Here is a 20769-nt window from a genome sequence, read left to right on the forward strand (position 1 = left end):
CTCCAGTCACTGGAGACAGTCAGGATCTTCAGCAAGTTCAAGGAAGGAATGAAACAACACTGGGTGACATCTAGGGACCACAGCAAGAACAGAGGAAGTATTGGGGGGCCCTATGTGGGATGGCAATGACATTTTGTAAGTGGTAGTGGGGAGAGAGCCAAGCACTGTCACCAGCAGCCTAAGGGGCTTCCTTTCACCCGAGGGACTTCCTCTCAAGTAAAACTGGACTTTTGATGCAGAAGAATTTCTGTGTCACAGAAGAATTTTAGTCAAAGCCAGAGAAAGCAGAATTAGAGAGCTTATTAAATATTTAGGAAATATTATATAAATAATATACAGGAAAACTATGGTACAGGACAATGTGGGCTTTTTGAGACAGAGGGGCACTTGGGTATCTTCAAAGATATATGTATGTGTATATATTTACATGTGCACATACACATGTATATACATCCTGTGACTTTCCAAGTTTTATGTCTCAAAGAATGTAATTTATAATAAGACTTAAAGATTGAGTACAGCTTAAAACTGAAATACAGTTTAGAAGGTAAGTAAAAATATATGAAGCTGGTTTACTTCTTTTTCTTATCTTAAGGAATTTCTTTTCTCTATGAAGTTGTGAAGTGGTTTTGTGAGGTGCATTGTTTAGGCTGAAGAGTGAGAGAAAAGGGCTGTCATGAATAGACTCAAGGCCACTTCCTGGCTCTAAGTAATTGAGGCTCACTGTTCTTAAACATCCTTGTTTAAGATGGCCTTAGGAAAACATGAATTATCTCTGTAGGCAGTTTTGGCTTTTTTCAGTGGTGTTAAAATTTCTTAACTCACAGTCAGCAAGGAAGGCACATTGGATTCTTGCAGTGAGGTGATTCTTTCCCTTTTCATGTCCTCTTCATTTTCTGCCTTTCTATTCTGCTTTCCAGGAAGAGGAACCAGTTAAAAGACGTTAAAGGGCCTGAAACATTCACTGTGTTCATCTAAAGTGAATGTAGGCTCAGATGTAATGTAGAAGGCTTCCCAGTAGAGATAATGTGGTGGTATTGTGTTCCCTAAAATATTGTTCACCCTAATAAACTTATCTGGGGTCAAGACAGAACAGCCACAATATTAAACATGAGGATAGGCAGTGGTGGCACACGCCTTTAATCTTAGCATTCCAGAGGCAGAAATCCACCTGTTCAAGGATACAGCCAAGCATGGGGACTCACGCCTTTAATCCCAGGGAGTGATGGCAGAAAAAGAAAGATATATAAGGCTTGAGAACCAGAAGCTAGAAGCACTTGGCTGGTTAAGCTTTTAGGCTTTGGAGCAGCATGGCTCAGCTGAGATTCATTCTGGATCTTCCAGCATTCACCTCGATAACTGGCCTCAGGTTTGATTTTATTAATTTTTATTTTAAGATTCATGTTACAGAATATAATTCTAAAAGTGAATGGGTCATTTCTAAGCACAAATGTGGGGCTAGGAGGCTCCCAGTCCAATGGAAGACAAAGTTCTGGAGGTGTGAAAGGAATCCATTGCAACTCAAGAATGGGCTTCATCCAAGAGAATGCAAAATTCTAAAAGTGCAAAGGTAAGTCACAACCAAGACTCCCAGCTGCTGGTGCCAGTGGTAGTGATAATGGTGATGGTGATGGTGATGGTGATGGTGATGGTGATGGTGTGTGTGTGTGTGTGTGTATGTTCTGAGAAGAAAACTCAAGATCAATGTTGGAAGGGTTTGAATGGGAGACTACTTGGAGGATCCAGTGGAAGTCTGAAAATTAAACAAGATACGACTACTCAATAGCAAGCAAGCACAGTGACAAGGGGCCTGAACAAAGGAACCAGCCTGAAGGATATTTTGCAGAACTTGAAAAGAAACTGCCTGGCTGGGACTGAGGATAGAAATGGAAATGAATGTCCCTTTTTTTCTGGTTTGTATGACTTGTTGGCTGATGGTGCCAAAGAGAGGGACAGAAAGAAAAGCAGGTTTGCGTGTTAAAAGAGGAGAAAGAGAAGTTGGCTGTTTCTGTGCACACATTCCTGTTGTGACAGTGAGAGGTGATTCAGAATGGGAGGGATGGGTGAGGATAAAGATAGGATTTCCTTCTTTCATTGGTGGGACATGAGGCCAGGAGAGAAGGGGAGACAGCTCAGGAGAGAGTCCAGTGTCTTCTGAAGAGGTCTTCTGAAGAGAGATAGGTCTACACAGCCACCAGTGAAGAAGGAATGGCCATCAGAAGTTCTGCTGCCCAGAGAAGCTCAGATGGTGGGTGGGGGCACCCTGAAAAGGAAATATGAAGAGTCAAAAAGTTGCCACAGATGAGTGCAGAACATGAGAGGCAAGATGCCGAAATAGACCAGGAATAAGAGTCATTGGTTGTTGATGACTTTGGCTTGGGTAGCTGCAGTAACTGGGAGATGGGGAGGCAAATGATGATCGAGGGCTGGAAAGAAGGTAGGAAGTAGAAGCCAAATAAATTACTCCTCTGATTTAATATTTGCTGAATCATGTATTGAGTGTTAGCTACCTATGTAAACTCAGCCCCTGAATCCTCACAATAACTGCAAAGTGGGGTGGGATGCTCATCATAATCAACCCCCCTCCTCACCAGCTGCAAGTCAGAGAGGGAAAGGAAGTTGTTTTGTGTCACTCACTTCTAAGGACACTGTAGAGCTGAGATCCAAATCTTCGTGTCCTGGCTCTCCATCCTTTTCATCATTCCATGCTCCATTGTTTTAGAACCAAATGACTCTTTTAAAGCAAAAGGAGAAGGAGAGGAGTTGATGGCCTAAGAGGCAAGCAGAGTCAAAGGACAGTTTATCTCCAGAGCTTCCTGTGAGGACAACCAAAACTGTCATGGAAGCTATAAGGAGGTTGACTTCCCCCTCCCCTCCTCCCTCTCTCTGTTCCTGCCTTCCTCTCCTCTCTTCCATTCCTGTGCATTACAATACATATTCTGCTACTTAAACTGTTTAATTTGAAGCTAATTTTGATTGTTAGGCACTAGGGAGGAGGAGTCAGTTCACAGCACTGACAGTAAATGGTCCTCCCTCCTTTACGCACTACAACTGACTCACAACATGGACATAGCAAAGACTTCCTCCAGACCTTGATAACCATGAGCACAAGGAGTGAGAAACAAGATCATTATCGCATTGTAATATCATGACAAGAGTGTGAGACAATCCATCACCCAGAATCAGCCTTTTTCCTGCCCTCATCACCTCAGGGGACGTTTATACATTCTCATGTTTAATGTCCCTGCTGCCTTAAGAAGCTGATCTCCTAAACCCTCACATTCTCCAGCCAGCTGATGTTAATGGCTCCAGCTGTCAGTGAGGCTTTGAGGCTGGTAACAGGAGTACCATTGCCATTGAAAGAAGGGCTTTTAAAGCAGAGAGAACCCTCAACTGGGCCTCCCTGTGATTTCTCACTGGCCTTTGCAAGGCCATGCTGGGTTTCATTGGAAAAGACAGAGTAAGCGTGACCAATTGTGCAGGCTGGCTATCCAGAGACCTGGAGACCAGAAAGGTGTATATTCTCCCTAGGAGACTCCAAGAACCCTGATGGAATCCTGTGTCTGATGCTTTCTCTTACATTCCCAGAGAGGGCCTTGGTGTGACTGCTGGACTAATATAGAAGCATAGCTCCGTGGGCTCGGATTCAGTCCATGAGCAATCCACCTAGAAGCACATAAAAGACTGAAGATGTGTTCCTGTGTCCCCTCAATCTCTTGATGTCCGGCTAAGGAATCCAACCTCTGCTAGAGGCTGCTTCAAGGAGGAATAAGCGTGCCTTCAGATTAAAGCTGAGGGGCAGAGCATAATTGCACACTCCTAGTCACTGGTGTGTAAGACCAGTCTGTGCCTCAACCTAGTCAGTTCTCTCTTAGAGGTTATGCATAACAAGTATTATTTCAGCAGGGCCGTGGTGGCTCATGCCTCTCATCCCAGCACTCAGGAGGCAGAGGCAGGAGAATCTCTGTGAGTTCCAGGCCAGCCTTGTCTACAAATCGAGTTTCTGGACAGCCAAAGCCACACAGAGAAACCCTGTCTCCAAAAAAGAAAAAATATTTCTAAGGTTAAATATGGGAGAATGGCTTGCTTTGGGAAAAATGTCTTTTATTAGGTCCAACTTGTAGTTTTTTCCATCCACTCATTCACTCAAGAACATTACTGGGAACATTATATATGCTAAGTACTGGTCAGAACTTCAGGAAAACAGCCAGGAACAAAGTAAAGAGGAGTGTCGTCTACATGGAGTTTTCAGTGAGACTGTGACTACTGTTTAGCTGCAAAATTAGGATCCTACCTAATAGTTGATAAAGTGATAGAGACAGTTTGGTGGAGTGCTGCAGGTATGACTTTCAGTGGCCAAGGATAAATACCTGAATTCCCCAGGAATGAACAACACAGGGCCTGCAGGCTCACACCCCAGGTTGCTCTCTAGTTCCACAGGGGCGGATGATGCCTCCCCTCTCTTTCTGCAGAACCTCCACATGGTCCCTTCTCTCTGTAGAACTCATGTTCTACTCCCACCCTGGGCTTACTAAGTCCCTGGTTCTAGAAGCCCAAACCAACTCCTGGAGGATCTGTCTTGATATCAGTTCTTTGTGCCAACTGTCCATCCTGGTCAGATATGGACTAAGGCAGTGGTTCTCAGCCTTCATAAGGCTGCAACCCTTTAATGCAGTTCCTCATGCTGTGGTGACTTCTCCAACCTTATTATTTTCATTGCTACTTCATCACTGTAATTTTGCTACTGTTATGAATTATAAGGCAAACATTTGTGTTTTCCAATGGTCTTAGGCAACCCCTGTGTAAGGGTCATTCAACCCCCAGAGGAGTCATGAACCATGGGTTGAGAACCACTGGTCTAAGGCATCACAGATGGGTGACTCAAAAGGATTCTGGAGCAATATGGTAGAAAAAGAAGATGGAGGAAATTTTCTATAGTCTCTCCACTTGATGATGGCTAATTTAATGAGGAAGGGGCTCTCTGTAGACCTGTTCCCTCCTTTTGCCCCACAGATGGCAGTTGCATTGATAAGGAAATCCACTGATGTAGGGCCAGGACTGTTCCTCCTGCCTTTCAGCATGAGGAATTGTTCCCTGGTTAAGGAGAAACCCTGATAATGCAGAGTGAGGGCGTTTCCATCCTTCATCCTATTGCTGCTGAATTAGCAGCAGAAGACATCATGTTTTACTACAACTTCATAATAATTACAGTTATTACTGAATTCATGTATATGAAAAAGGCAGACATCCCATCACTGGATTAATGTGTGAGACCTTTCAATGGGATTTATTGAGTAATAAGTGAACTGCAAACGCTTCGCATGTGACACAGGCCTTTACCCAACACAAGCCTCAAGTAGCTATTGTGAACTGCAAATAATTCATGTCTGGGGGAGCAAAACCCTTCTTAGGTTTTCTCCTCCTCCAGGCAGTCTACCCCACTTCAGAGGCTGAATTCACACCTTCCCTTTTCCCTTCAGCTCAGAGATCTCACACCCACACCTTCCTAGTATGTAGTAAAGGTCACAAATGTCTGCCACAATGTTGAGATAAATCTTTTCCATTTGTACAGGGCTTTATGGTTTTCCAGACATGATTACAAACACGACCTTTCTGTTTGAAAGGTCAAGCAGAAAACTCTTATAAAATAGAGATATATGAGCGTTATGGCCACCAAAAGACTTAGAGCCTTCAAGAGACTCCTCTCTCTCTCTCTCTCTCTCTCTCTCTCTCTCTCTCTCTCTCTCTCTCTCTCTCTCTGTGTGTGTGTGTGTGTGTGTGTGTGTGTGTGTGTGTGTGTGTGTGTATGTACTCATGTATTGGGGCATGTAGCAAATCAATGCAATGCAAAAGCTCATGGCCTTTTCCGTAAGTTAATAAGCCATCCACTACCTATAGTCACATGCAGCTGAGGAAATTCTGCCTATTGGTGCCTTCTGGCCATGGATCTAGAAATGAGTGAAGAACAGACAAGAGTAAAGCCAGGGAGAAGCCTAACATTTACAGGGAAGCAGGTGGATATCTAAGATGACCATGGCTATCCAAAGGGCTACTTTGTGTAGGTAAGAAGTAGGATACCCCCAAAGTGAGGATCTGGGGAATGATGTTGCGGGGAGAGGAAAAAGCTGCTTTCCATAAGAAGACATTACTGGCAAACTGAGCTAGTCCAAGATATGACTTCCAGATGGAGAACTGTCCAGCTGTCAACAGGACACCCTTAGTGGTGACAGACATCTGCAAGTTTTAGAAACTGCTTCCTTTGATTTGCTCAGCTTGTATTCCCTAGTGGTGTTCATTCCTTCATGTTATTTGAATCTTAGATGGTCTTTTAATAAAAAAAACAAACAAACAAAAAACCCAGAGCCAAGTATCAGGGTGAAAGCTGAAAGATCAGAGAAGCAGAGCAACCAGCCACTAGTTCATACCTCTATTAAATCCCCAGCCTACAGAAAGTGAGTTCCTGTCTCTTGAAGCCATATATACCTTTCTCTGTCCTGCCATATTTCTTCCTGGCATTAAAGGCACGTGTGCTTCCCAAGCAAAGGCATGAGATCCCAAGTGCTAGGATTAAAGGTGTGTGCCACCACTGTCTGACCTCTGTGTCTATTCTAGTGGCTGGCCCTGTTGTCTGTTCCTCAGGCAAGTTTATTAGGGTACACAATATATTACCACACCTGCAGGCAGTGTGCCCAATGACAAAAAACAAGCAGCAGTCAGAAGTGCAGCTATGAGATGTGAAGTGGGCACTAGCAGAAGAGGAGGGGAGACTATGGGAAGGGGCAGGAGGAAAGGGTAAAGAGAAGGAAGGACCTTGGTATTGAGCACCTAGTACTGCCAGGACTGGGGAGATTTGAACACCCTCTGTCGCCTTTAGATCCCCCCAGATAAGTGTTCATCCCTGCTTTTATTATTTATTTATTTATTTATTTATTTATTTATTTATTTATTTATTTTAAAGATTCACTTAAGGGAGGGTAAGTGGAACAGCACACATTTGTGAACATCTGCTTTCTAAGTGACTCCACTCAGAATGGTGCATAGTCTGGCAGGTGGAAGTGGGAGGACAGCCAGAGGAGGACTATAGAAGACAGTCCCCTCTGAGTGGTTCAGGACACTAGCACTGAGATCCTGAATATCCAAATATGTGTCTCCTGGGTTGGTGTGAAACTCATGGACAAGGGGATGCCGACAGAGAGAGAAAGTCAGTTGCTTTTTGAAAATGTGGCTTTTCTCCTCAGTTGCTTTGAGGATGGTCATATGGCCAGTGTGCCAGCCTTTTCAGCAGTAGGACTCAGCTTCTTCATGGGAGCCCACACAATCTGGGCACCTCTCTTGGTAGAAACATCCTTTCTTACCTCAAACTTTCTTCCACATGGACTTTTTCCATTGAGTTTCAAACCCCCAAAGCCTTCTGAATTCAAAAGATTGGCTAGACTTTGTTGATGTAATCTAGGTCTAAGAATTCCTTTTTAGTGCTGGAGAGATGGTTCTGCCATTAAAAGTGCTTGCTAGTGTTTTATTCTCAGCACCTAAGTTAGGGTGTTCATAACAGTAACTTTAATTTCAGTTACAGAGGCATTGCACCCTTATGCATAAACATACACTCAGACACACATGTATACACATTGTGAAAAATATAAATAAAGATGAAATTTTCAAAAAATGGAGTTTCTTTTCTGATTTGCTATTCAAGATGGACAAAGAGAATGCCTCACCCAACATGAGCTGGAGCATGAGCTGTCTCTTCATAGCCCAGTGGACCAGACAGTGGCAGAAGCCAGCCTCTGCTCTGGGATGGTCTAGTGCCCCACAGAGCCCGTTCTGTCCCCGCACATTCACTATGGCTACTGGGACTCATTGACTGGAAGATACTTCCTATTGCAGTCGTCTCACTTCTGGGATCTAAGTAATTAGAAGGTGGATGATGGAAGGATTCTAGACTCCTCCATGCTTACAGTATACAGACAAAGGTCATGCAATGGCCTCTAGCTTCTTCCTGGTCTAAAAGTTTGTGAATCACTTCTCTTGAGCACTGGGAGACAGCCAAGAGTGTCTGGTCATTAATCAGAGACCCAGCTCTCATTTGATCTGCAATATTTTCATCCACTAGGATCAACTCAGAAAAGCACTGCATGGTAGATGTTCATAAAGCCAATTGCTATAAGTATAAATCGATTTGTTTGATGAGGGGCCTATTGTTGTTGTGGTTATCTTATATGTCAACATGGCTAGATTAAGCATACCCTGATATTAAACACTTAGGTATGTCTGTGAGGGTGTTTCTGGGTGAGATAAATATTCAAATGGGTAGGCTGAATAAAATAAAATTTTCTTCCCACGTTGAGTGGGCCTCATCCAATGCATTGGAGGCCCAAATGCAATAAAAAAGAGGAGCAATGGGAATTTGATAATTTTGCTTATTGTCAATTGTGATAATGGTCTTCTCTTCACTCAGACAGGAAATCACATGATCAGATCTTCCAGTTGTCATGCCTTGGGACTGGGATGAAGCTATGCCTCCAGCTCTCCTGAATCTCCAACCAGTTGATGGAAGATTGTGGCACTCCTCAGGCTCCAGTACCACAGGAGCCCAGTCTTCATTTCTCTTTTCTTAGATGTTCTGTTGGTTCTGGATCTCAGAAGACTCCTAAGGTTGCTGTGGTGATGGTAGAATTGTAGCAATACTTACTAGGTTTCTGCTTTTTAAAAATTATTATATTTGTGTTTTAATTTTACACATCAATCATGGGTTCCCCTGTCCTCCCCACTCCTGCCCCCCGCCCCCACCTTCCCTCCAGACCCTCCCCTGCATTCCCATCTCTTCCAAGGCCAAGACTCTGCAGGGATTCAGTTCAACCTGGTTGATTCAGTACAGACAGGTCCAGTCTCCTCCTTCCAGGCTGAGCAAAGTGTACCTATGTAAGCCCAAGGTTCCAAACATCCAGCTCATGCACTAAGGACAGGTCTGGGTCCCACTGCCTGGGTGCCTCCCAAAGAGTTCAAGCTATTCAACTGTCTCAGAGAAAGCCTGATCTGACCTAGTCTAGTAATCAGATGGCCAAACACCCTAACTGTCATGCTGGAACTCTCATCCAATAACTGATGGAAGCGGATGCAGAGATCCTCAGCCAGGCCCCAGGTGGAGCTCCAGGATTCCAGTTGTTGAGAAAGAGGAGGGACTATAAGAGTGTGAATTGTTGAGACCAAGATTGGAAAAGCACAGGGACAAATAGCCAAATGAATGGAAACACATGAATTATGAACCAAAAGCTGTGGAGCCCCCAACTGGATCAGGCCCTCTGGATAGGTATCTGCTTTTACCAAGCACTCTACTAAACATCTCATGAAAGTTGCTTTAACCACAGGGGGCCCAAGCAAGAGTCTTCAGAATTCTGGTATTGTTTCCTTCTTATTCTGGATGCTGGTTGAGGAGAGCATTCAATTTGTGAAAATTAATTCAACAGACTTCTTAGGACATGAGACTTTTCTCACTGCATATATTATTTTCAGAAAAAAGTTTGAAACAAGTTACCTTATGTAATCCTCACAACCATTTACAAGGCAGGTCTGCTGTCGTCATTTTTAAAAATGATGATCCTGCCATACAGAAAGGTTAAAGAACTTGACCAAAGTCACATAGTTATAGTGACACAGTGTGACAGTGTTAGGCTCCAGCTGAGTTTTATCTGGCTTGAGAGAAGGTCCTTCTCTCCACACACTCATGCTGTCTCTCCCCACCCCTACACTGCACAGGAAGGGTGTCCTTTAGACAACCTCTTATCCTCAGCCTCCCTGGGCCAATGCATGGTCCAGTAGTGTGAGAACCTGAGCTCAGTCTCAGAATATGCATAAAAAGCTGGGCTAGGTGGCAAGCACTTGCAATTCAAATGCTGGGGAGGTTGTGGCAAGTTTATCCCTGGGGTTCACTGGATAGCCGGCCTAGCCTATTCAGTGAGTCACCAAGCCAACTAGAGATACTCTCCTATTTAAAAAAAAAAAAATAGCAGTCGAGTGTAGCTGAAGTTTTCCTGTGTCCTGCCTGGTCCACAGTCGCTCAGACCCAAGTAAACACACAGAGGCTTATATTAATTAAAACTGTTTAGCCATTTGCTCAGGCTTGTTACTGACTAGCTCTTACACTTAAATTAACCCATAACTTGTATCTATGTTTAGCCATGTGGCTTGGTACCTTTTCTCAGTTCTGCCTTCACATCTTGCTTCCTCTGTGTCTGGCTGGCAACTCCTGACTCAGCCCTCCTTTTCTCAGAATTCTTCTTGTCTGTTTGTCCTGCCTATACTTCTTGCCTGGCTACTGGCCAGTCAGAGTTTTATTTATCAACCAATCAGAGAAATACATATTCACAGCATACAAAACATCCCACAATAGTTGAGGCTCATTTCCCTCCTTCATACAAGTGCCCATACAGGTGTATACACACACACACACACACACACACACACACACACACACACACAAACACACACAAAAAAACCCAAACCATATGTTGTAGATATAGAGGGAATGGGAAGGAAAGACAGGGTATCTACAATGGTCAGAAAGCTCTGATCTGTCCTCAGAAAAGCATTCAGTCTGACAGAAGAGGCAGTCAGAGCAGTCACAGGAGACTGTGTGCTGGGTGTGGGTCAGAACAGGCACTAGCAGGCACGGATTCCCTTTGTCTCCAAGTGTGAGGCTGCTATGGAGAAGAGCTGCTTTGCAAGCCCTCTAGTGGATGGAGGCCAGATCTGGGGCTAGGTATCTTTTTAACTACTTTCTGGGGGTTGTTGGAGGGCTGCTGCCAAGGTGGCTGATGGCTCTGTATCCCCAATGACATCGTAGGGTGGCGTGACCAGATTAATTAGGTTTTATTAATAGGCAAGCACTTCATGAATTGTAATTAAGCAGATGTGCATCTGGTGGCAGTGGTGACTGAGGGTGGGAAGAGGTGGCTCTGGCTGGCCCTGTAGTCTTATTAAATATGAATGCCTTGGCACAGGTTACAGAGGAAACTCACTCACAAGCTATTGTTAAATAGCCTGCCTGAGCATCAAGGGGTCTGAGACCCTGATTTATTCAGGAAATAAGCCTGAAGCCTACTAGATACTATGTTCTTTGGGTGAAACACAGCTGTGGGTGAAGATGTAGAGGGCATGAGGAGTCCAGATCTTTCCAGAAGCAAGGAGGCCATGGTGTACTGGGGTACAGACAGAGACTTGGCAGAAGACAGTAGATAGAAACTTCTCTCTCTCTCTCTCTCTCTCTCTCTCTCTCTCTCTCTCTCTCCCCCTCCCCTCTCTCTGAACGGCAAAAGTCTTTGTGTACCAAGAGGACACAGGGGCCGCCCTGGCATGCAGCCGAGGAGGCAAGAACAGACATAGCTGGAGCTGGGCCCAAACCCCACACAGGGTGCAGCCTGGGAGATGGAGAAGGCAGGTCGCTCAGCAGAGAGGGAGCCTGGAAGCAAGTGTTTAGACAAGAGGAGGAGGCATATTTAGCTTATGGAAAAACAGAGTGCAGAATGATAAAGTGGATGATGGAAAAAAGAGGTCTGAACAATGAAATTGGCCCCTGTTGCTTGCATTTCGGAGAGGATGACAGATTCGAAGGATAAACTTTCGTCTAAACCCATCCTGATTTTCCATTTGATCTCTGGGAAACATCCCAGAATCACTTTTTGCGTTTTAGAATCTTAGATTGTTTTAAATTTGCCTTCATGCTGCCTTGCAACTGCGTGATCCTGTGTATTCTGTCACAACGCAGCAGAGGACACTGCAATATTCTATGTATCTTCTCTAGCATTTTATCATGCAATGCCCTTTCACCTTTCCATTGGTGCAGTCTGCTCATCCCTAACCTCAGTTCACAGGAAAGCCCCTCAGAGAAGCCTTCCCTGGCATCACAGTCAGAATCATCAACAGCATAGTTTCTGTTTTCTCGGGTTGTAACGGGGGAAGTGGAGCCAGAGACTCTCTGGGCAGAAAGCTTAACAGGGGCTCTCAACCTTAGTTTTCTTGACTTCAGGATGGGGACGAGGACAGCCCCTTCCTCAGAGGGTTGTGAACTGTAAGGCACATGTCCGCTACAAGCCAGCTGAGGACTCTACAGTCCTTGATTGTCAGTCCTGATGTGACAGGAGGTGCCAGGGCTTAGCCCTCTCTGTACTGCCATTGATGGGGTTGGTGACCTTTGCTGCTTAGCTGGGTGAATAAGTGAATGGACGAGGCAGAAGAGGGATGCTTTGAGTGAGCTGGCTGTGTTGGCAGTTTATTTCCTTCTGCAGGATCTTGGGGGCCTATGTCTTGGGCAAGTAGTCACCCCAGGCACAGAGAAAGTGAAATGAAATATTTGGGGTGGCATAGGCATGGATGCCAACCTCAAAGGCCTGTGTGTTTTAATTAGTTTAATTAATGATGGCACCAACTGGCTCATTACCTGATGGAATTAATGGGGATCATTTGTCTCCCTAAAGCAGCCGCTCGGTGCCGCAAGGCTGTCTTGGGGAGGAGGGAACAGGGCATGTTCCCAGCCCTGGATGGATTCTTGACTCTCAGCCTGAGCCACCAACTCCCAAGACAGCTCCCTGCTGCCTCTTCCTCCCTGCGGCGATCTCCAAGTATCAGCTCTTGCCCTCAGCTCCACACTTAGTTCCACGTTGCTTCAGGCCAGACATTTTATGTCTAAGTACAAACGTGCACACACATTTTAATAAACAACAGTTTATGTTGCCAGGCAGAGTGGTGTGGGCCTGTAATCTCAGCACTTGGGAGGTGGACACCAAAGGATCAGGAGGTCAAGGTCATCCTTCATTGCCTAGCAAATTCAAGGCTAGCCTGAGATAACATGAGATCCTATCTAAAAGAAAAATGCTCCAAATGTTGCTGGTGCTGATGCCAACAACAGCTGCTGTAGAACCCTCTATCTTTCCTTTAACATTCTTCTTCCCTGATTAAGTGACCACACTGGCCTCATCCTCAGCTTGTGCCGTCAGAGCCGCACAGCCCTCTGGGAGCTCTGGAAACTATCTTAAGAGGAGCTGGTCTCTTGCCTCAAAGGCCGATTTAGGGATAAGTTTGAGGCAAAGCAATTAAGCTGTGAAGTCAGATTACACCGTGAGACACAGGGACTGTCTCTTTCCCTCCAACATCTGATGCCTAAGTGCCAAGCTCTTCTCCCTCTCGGCTGGAAAGACCAAGCTGAATCCTACCTTCCTTATCTGGGAGCAGAATCACAGCATGCTCAGAAAGGACCCATGTCTTTTCTGAGAAGCCCAGAACACACATTCTGGGTGAAAGAAAATTCTGCCTAGAATCCCCAGGCTCCTGGAGCTCACAGCTGTGTGCAGCCGTTTGTAAGAAAACACTGAAACTTGCGACCCCTTTAAGGGAATGTGATGGCTAGATAGGAGCAAGGACTCCTGCAGGATGGGATCAGCCTGTAAATCTCCTCGCAGAAATACTCAACTGGCCCTGCATCCTTCCAGCAGTGAATGGTTGGCCACCCAGAAAGCAATGCCTACCACAGAGAGAGCATGAATGAGCCAGAAGTTGTGATCATATAATGATGGGATAGACTTTCTGACATGTTCTAATCACATTTAGCCCTGTTGGGATTGCTATAGCTGTGTGTGTGTGTGTGTGTGTGTGTGTGTGTGTGTGTGTGTTGGGTTTACTCATGAATATATGTTTGGGTGACATAAAAGCATGGCGGTTCTGTCTTTATGTCCCCATGTGTCTCTGTCCAGGGCTGACTTTCTCCGGGAATGGGTGAGTGCCCATGGCTACTATAAATCTCTCCATGTAGGTGGCTGCCTTGTTCTCTGTGGGTAGAAGTGTGACGCTCTTGGTTTATGTCTCCACATATGAGTGACTGTGATGGGACAAAATACCTCATGAGTTCAGAATAAATCTCCCACTTTCCTTCAGTGAGAACTTGAACACTCACTGTCTAGTCTTCTATCACTCCACAGTGCCATAATCCAAGAGGGGGACACATCAAGAGCAATGCGGTGAGGTAACCACCAAGGCCATGAGTGTGTGCATTTATGATGGGTTCCAGAAAGGTACATTGTGGTGCTTATTAGAGCAGAAGTTGTCCCCATGGACAGTTTCATGCATGAGCGACAGTGGAAAGCCTGGGGCCTATGAGGTCCAGTAGCAGGTAAGGTGTGTGTGTGTATGTGTGTGTGTGTGTGTGTGTGTGTGTGTGTGTGTGTGTGTGTGTGAGAGAGAGAGAGAGAGAGAGAGAGAGAGAGAGAGAGAGAGAGAGAGAGATTGATTAAGGAACAACAGTGTGCTCACTGCCCAACTTCCAGCTCTAAGGAGCCAATTTTCTGTGTCTCCCAAGGCACCCCAGGTGGGGCCATGCACATGGAACCCAATGGGAAGATGCCGTGCAGCTGGGTAACACAGACAGTGGTTGACACCAGGCCTGTTTCCTGTCCTTGCCTCCCAACAGCCCAGCTCCTGTGCTGAGCCAGTGCTGCCACAGCAGGCTCTTTCTCAGTGCATCTCTCTGACCAGAGGCCCAGGCCTCATTCCCAGTGGCTCATGTCTCCAGGGTATGGAAGCATAGCTAGAATCAAGTCTTTTTCCTTTGGAAGGTTACAGTGCCTTGTTAGAAAAAAGTTCAGCCACTGGGTGGGAAAAGAAATGGAATGGAGAGGAAGAAGAAAACAAAACAAAGAAGAAAAATTAAAAGCGACTTTTTCTTTGGAAAGCCCAGCTGTCTCGCCATGCAAAGCTCAGCAGCCTCTCTCGATCGATCGATCAGACACTGATCACCTCATAAAGTGGTGTTGAGGCAGCAGGGGCCAGCGGAGAAGTCGCTGGAGGGAGCTTTGTCTGCCACACCAATGCAGAGCTCTGCAGGATACAGCTGCTAGCTGAGCCCCACACTGCCTGCCTCTGCCTACACACTGTCCTCCTATTGCCTCAGGAACCAGAGGATACCAACTCCTCATTCCAGGGGCTGCAGTCCGGAGATAATGGGATATTCTCACCATGGGCAGCATGTGCCCCTGCTGTCAAATACCCACCCCAGTCTTCCAAGGCCACTGCTCAGTAGAGTGTAAGTGACACAATTGGTCCTCAGAAAGAGTTGAAATTCCAGAGGGAAAACTGGGGCATTTTGTCAATTGGAGTCTTTTGCAAATTTGAGGGAGGGAGAAGAGGCAGAGTAGGGGGAGCACTGACCTTCATTCCAGAACCCGCTATGCACATGCTCAGCCTTCATGGGGATCATCTGGTATCCTCAGATGAGCAACTCTGACATTTGCTGCCAGCATGAGCCAGAAGGCATGGGGCAGAACAGTCCACAGGCTCTGGGGTGTGAGGGCCAGGAAAGGGGGATGGCGACACCTTCAAAGAATGGGAGATGCTGTTAGCGCGTCAGTCCAATTATGGTAATGTGCTGGAGTAATTGGCCCTCCAAGGGCGCAGGGGCTGCACATGAGTACAGTAATTGCAGGTTCACTTGGCTCTGCATTCTTTATCCCACTTTGGTGACTAATTATTAGTATTTAGCAAGTGGATATTGTCATCTTTGGAGCAGGTGCAGCTGTGGCTCAGGCACTAGAGCTGGGGCCAGCTAAAGGTCAGCTTCTGCTTGGGGATAATTAATTTTTCTTTTACAGATCTCACATTCACTGCAAGCTTCTCTCTGCTGTTTTGCTTCCAAGCAAACAAACAAACAAACCCAAGGCAGGGGAAGGAACCTTTCAGTGTATTTCAAAGGCCTTTACATTAAAAGTCCAGAATCAACAAATAATTGGGAACAGCCAGAGGGGGGTCATTTGTGTACCTGTGTTCTTTCTAAGGAGAGAGCCAGGGTTGATTTCTAGAAAGACACGGGTGAACAGGAAAGCTGATGGTGCCTGGGGTCACCATCAACAGGTGAGTGTGTCCCTCAAGCTTCTGACATCTTATTTATTTATTATAACTCTATATCAGGCGTTTGGACATCGTGTTATGAAAAGGACTAAAAGGGGGTGGGGAATGCATCAGTGAGCGAAGTGCTTGCTGGATAAGCATGAGGGCTTGGATGCAGATCCCCCCAGTGTAAAAGGCTGGGCTCAGCAATGTACTTGTATACGCCTGTGACCCCCCACCAACTCCTGGGGAAGCAGGGAAATATCACTGGCCAACCAGGTTAGCCACTCAGTGAGCTTTGGGCCCAATGAGACACCTGTCTTAAAAAATTAGGTGAAGAGTGATAGAACAAGATATCCAATGTAGACCTGTGGTCGCCACATAGACTCCCCCAGGGCATGCACCTGCACATACACGTACATGCACACACATGTGTGCAACACAGTCACACTTGTGCACACACATGTGCACCCCCACATACATACTATACTAAAATAAGATTAGTGTTGAGGGGACTGGCAACAGCAGACAGCTGCGGAATTACTACTGTATATCAGATCCTATGCTGATGAACATCAATGCTTACCGTAGTTCTAAACCATAGATAATTTTATTATTCCCATTTCATAGTTGAGAAGTGGAGGCTCTAAGAATTTAGATGTTTCTCAAGCCAGAGTAACAGAGCTAACACTTCACACCTGGGCTAACAGATGCCCACCAGCACCCCTTACTCAAGTGGTGTATTGTACTTAACGTCTAGCCTGCTGGGGAAGCTGTTACTAGCTTTTCTTTATGAAGGATCTTTACCTACATCAGCAGAACTTTCTGGTATACCTCAGGAAGCTCAAAGTTTAAGAATGTAAGCATCATCCCATGGGTGTGATGCTTGACAGAATTAATCAGTATAGAAATAGGAAAAGAAATTGCTGTAGTTTGATCTGAAGCATTCCCTAACAGCCTATGTGAACTCCCCAACTTGGCACTATTGAGAGTGGTAGGACCTATAGGAGATGGGACCTACTAGGAGGTCTGGTCATTAGGATGCCTTTGAAATAGTCTAAGAACCTTTACTTCTTCGTTTCCTAGTAGCCATGAGGTAAGCAGCTGCATTCCATGTGTGCTTCTATCATGTGGTATGGTTATTCTGGCTACAGGTCCCAAAGCAGTGAGACCAACTGAGCATGGACCGAAACCTCCCAACCATGGCCCAAACAAAGCTTTGCTCTCTTTGGTTGTCATGAGTATTTTGTTACAGTAACAGAAAGCTGACTAAGCCTCTTTACTGAAGCCCTTTAGCTTGGCTCAGTTGCCCCACAGCCCGGTGGTAGCTCAGCTAGTGTCCTGCTCACCTTCATGAACTTTCTTGCATTTTTTCTCTGTTTTATATCTATTTGACTCCCCTAACAAAGAGCCAACTGCATTTAGGTCACAGAGATGGTGACATGTACTTTTAGTTCTGCCCGAGGTACCAAGTGACTCCCAATTGAAGCAAGGTGCGGGGAGGGTGATGGAATGGGCAAAGCTCTCCCTTTTTCAGTTGGGTTGGCACAGAAAGGTCCCTGTTTGGGGGTTAACTAAGTAATTGGAGGGTATTTTTGGAAAGTTTCCTGCGATCCAGCTGCCTTGTTAAATGAAATCTATCATGGCATATCATTCTGAAGAATGGTTGAGGAGGTAAAAGAAGTGAGTGAGCAGGTAGGACTGAAAGGTGGGTGATCTTTGAAGAGTCCAGATTTGTGCCCAGAGTTTGCTGTTATGGTGGGGCCACAAATTTTCCTTCTGAGATTCTTGTTGCAGCCTACATATTGATGTAGCCAAATGAATTTCCCTCTTTGCAACCTGACCTCCTTCTTACTATGAAATGATCTCATTTCAAGGCTAACCACAAGAGGCTTGGCTGGGCACCGGGCATGCCGTATGCCTGGCATTTGCAAATCTTCATGCAAAGTGCAAGTTTTTTTTTAAGACAGTAAATAAATCCTACCCAGAGAAATCTTGGAAAGGTCTGCTCTGAGCCATGAGGTGAACAGAGAAGCAATCGCTCTGCCTACCCTGACAACCATTATCTGCTGCTCTTCTCCAAAGCGAAGGCTTAAGTCGCTTTTAATTTTAGATCAGGAACAATCTGATTTGGGGCCAAGGTCTTTTTTCACTGTCCTTCAAAATGTATTAAGCTGTGGTGTTTTTCCACCTCCAGTCAGTTCTGCTTTGGTTTCTTGAATGCCAATAGCTGAAGATCCACCAAGAACTCCACCTACAGCCAGGATATGCAATAAGATTACACTCAGTAAAGATTTAACCCCCTCCCCCAATACACCAGGAGTTATGAATGACCTTCCTGGGATCCAGGATTAGGGTACTTATCACCCCCTTGATAAAGGGTGTTGAAGTCTACATGGCTGTCCCTGTGAGTGACCAGGGACTAAGCCAGTAGACAGAGACTTTAGAATTCAGGCCACTACTGCTCATTTCTTCCTAGCCTCACCTCTGGATTTTGTCCCCAGTCCCTGTTATACAGAAAACAAGTCCCTTGTAGACCAGGCTGCCTGTGATCAGTACAACCTTGTCTCTAGGCTATCGAGACCATCAGCAGATTCCAAAGCATGTATATAACTCCTTCCAAGCAAAGGGACTAGACTGTGGGACAGATGTCAATATGACTTCCTTTTTTATACTGTAGATAGGAGCCTGGCGGTCCTCTCAGCTTAGTTTATAGTGCCCCAACTGGGTGCCCTGGGTTTTATTCCTAGCTGGAAGCTCCATCTGGGATAGGTGTGCAGACACAGTGGGAGTGAGCCCAGAAGAGCACCTGTGCCTACGCAGGCTCTACCTTGCTATACACAACATCAAGGCTCTGGTCTGACTCCTTCCAGATGTTCCCCACCCCAGGGAGCAGATGTGGGTCTTTACTTTGGCTTACTCTAGACTCCTGTAGAACACTGCACTTCCTAGGTCAGGTCCCAATCTGTGACCATGGCATCCTGTGCCACATGGCCTGGGGATCCTTGTGGCCCTCTCACATTGCATGTAGCCCTCTGATAAAAATGGGAGTAACTTCTAGAAAATGTCCTGCTTCTGTCTCCCCACCAGCATCTCTCTCCAGGCCCCTGACAACGAACAACAGGATGTGGATCAGAGATGAGCTGGGGGATGGCGATGGGAAACTCTATGCAGTGCTGGCCCCTTGAGACTCCAGGCTCTGAAAAATAACCTAAAAACGTGACAATATATTTATGTTTTTCACTTCCTTCAGACACAGCCTTTCTTGAGAACATCTGACAAGGTTGCAGGTGAACATGCACACCCAGTGAGCAGCCTGCCAGTCTGGCACAGTGCCCAGAAGAGCAATTGTGGCGGCAGCCATCAAGGGTTCAGCCCTCCTTTACAGAAGCAAGGCTCTGCTCCTCCACACACTTACCTGGCACCATGCAGCCCTCTGGAAGGACACTCTGCCTCTAAGAAGAGACAAGTGCCTCTGTGTTGTCCCAAAGAAATGCCATGAACCTGTCTATGTATTGTAGATGGCAAGTTTGCCAGGCTGAACTCGGTCCAGGTGGGAGAGTTGCTTCGCAAAACATCTGCCTATGTTTTGAGTTTGAGTCAATGTAACTGGGTCTTTGGAGGATGTAGTGACCCATCTGATTCAAAGAAACAACTTGATTCTGACCAGAGGACATCTCTGCCACAGTCTTGGTACTGGCCTGTCTCCCCAGGGGGACACTGTTGGGAGGGAGACAAGGTACTGTTTTTCAGTCCTGATGCTCATTTGAACTGACGTGTCATCCCACGTATGGCCCTGCCTCTTTTCCCTCATCAAACTTCATTAGACTCAACACAGAGGAATGGAAAGGGCACTGGGGAGAAAAAGATAGGAAGTCTGTATTCCATCCCCAGACAGCTGTCTACAGGTGATGAGATGCATTGCACTTCTCTGCTTCCCCGGACTAGACAGCCTTCTCTTTATATGGCTCTGTGCTTGTATATGCTCTTTATATGGCTCTGGTGCCCAAGTCTTCGTTTCTAAGCTGTCTCTCGAGAATTCTCTACTTCTCTGAAATATCATTTCTGTCTAGAATCTTGGTTAGGATTTTCTACTTTCTTTCTTTCTTCCTTCCTTCCTTCCTTTCTTTCTTTCTTTCTTTCTTTCTTTCTCTCTCTCTCTTTCTTTCTCTTCCTTCCTTCCTTTCTTTCTTTCTTTCTTTTTCTTCCTTCCTTCCTTCCTTCCTTCCTTCCTTCCTTCCTTCCTTCCTTCCTTCTCCTCTCTCTCTCTCTCTCTCCCTTCCTCCCCCCCCCATCTCTTTCTTTCTGAGACAGACTCATGTAGATCCAGGCAGGCCCTTTTAAACTCGCTATGTAGCTGAGAAGAACCTTGAATTCTTTATCCTCCTGCCTCTACCTCCCAAGTTCTGGGATTACAGGCATACACTAATCATGCCTGGTTCAAGTGAATGAGACTCAAACTCAGGGTTCCTGTGTACTAGGCCAACACTCTGGCATCTTAACTACACCCCACTTCTGTGTTGGGTCATTTTCCATAAAGAATTTATTGCTTCTGTGTGTGTGTGTGTGTGTGTGTGTGTGTGTGTGTGTGTGTGTGTGTGTATGTGTGTGTGTTACACATGTGTGCACATGCCCAGGAAGGCCAGAGGAGAGTGTCAGATCCCTTGAAACTGAAGTTAATAGGTGGGGACTGTGAAGTCACCTCAGGTCCTCTGGAAGAGCAGCAAGTGCTCTTAACCACTGAGTTGTCTCTCGAGCCCCAATTAGGACATTTACATGTCACTTCTCTCCTAATCACGTAGCACTTTCCTGACATTTGTGAAGGATTTTAGTCCATTTCTTTTATTCTTGGGTGTGAACTTCAAAAGTCCCAGACACTCTTTTACACTCTCTCCCTTTGTT

This window comes from Onychomys torridus, chromosome 6 (genome assembly GCF_903995425.1).
Source record: "Onychomys torridus chromosome 6, mOncTor1.1, whole genome shotgun sequence".
Lineage (NCBI taxonomy): Eukaryota > Metazoa > Chordata > Mammalia > Rodentia > Cricetidae > Onychomys > Onychomys torridus.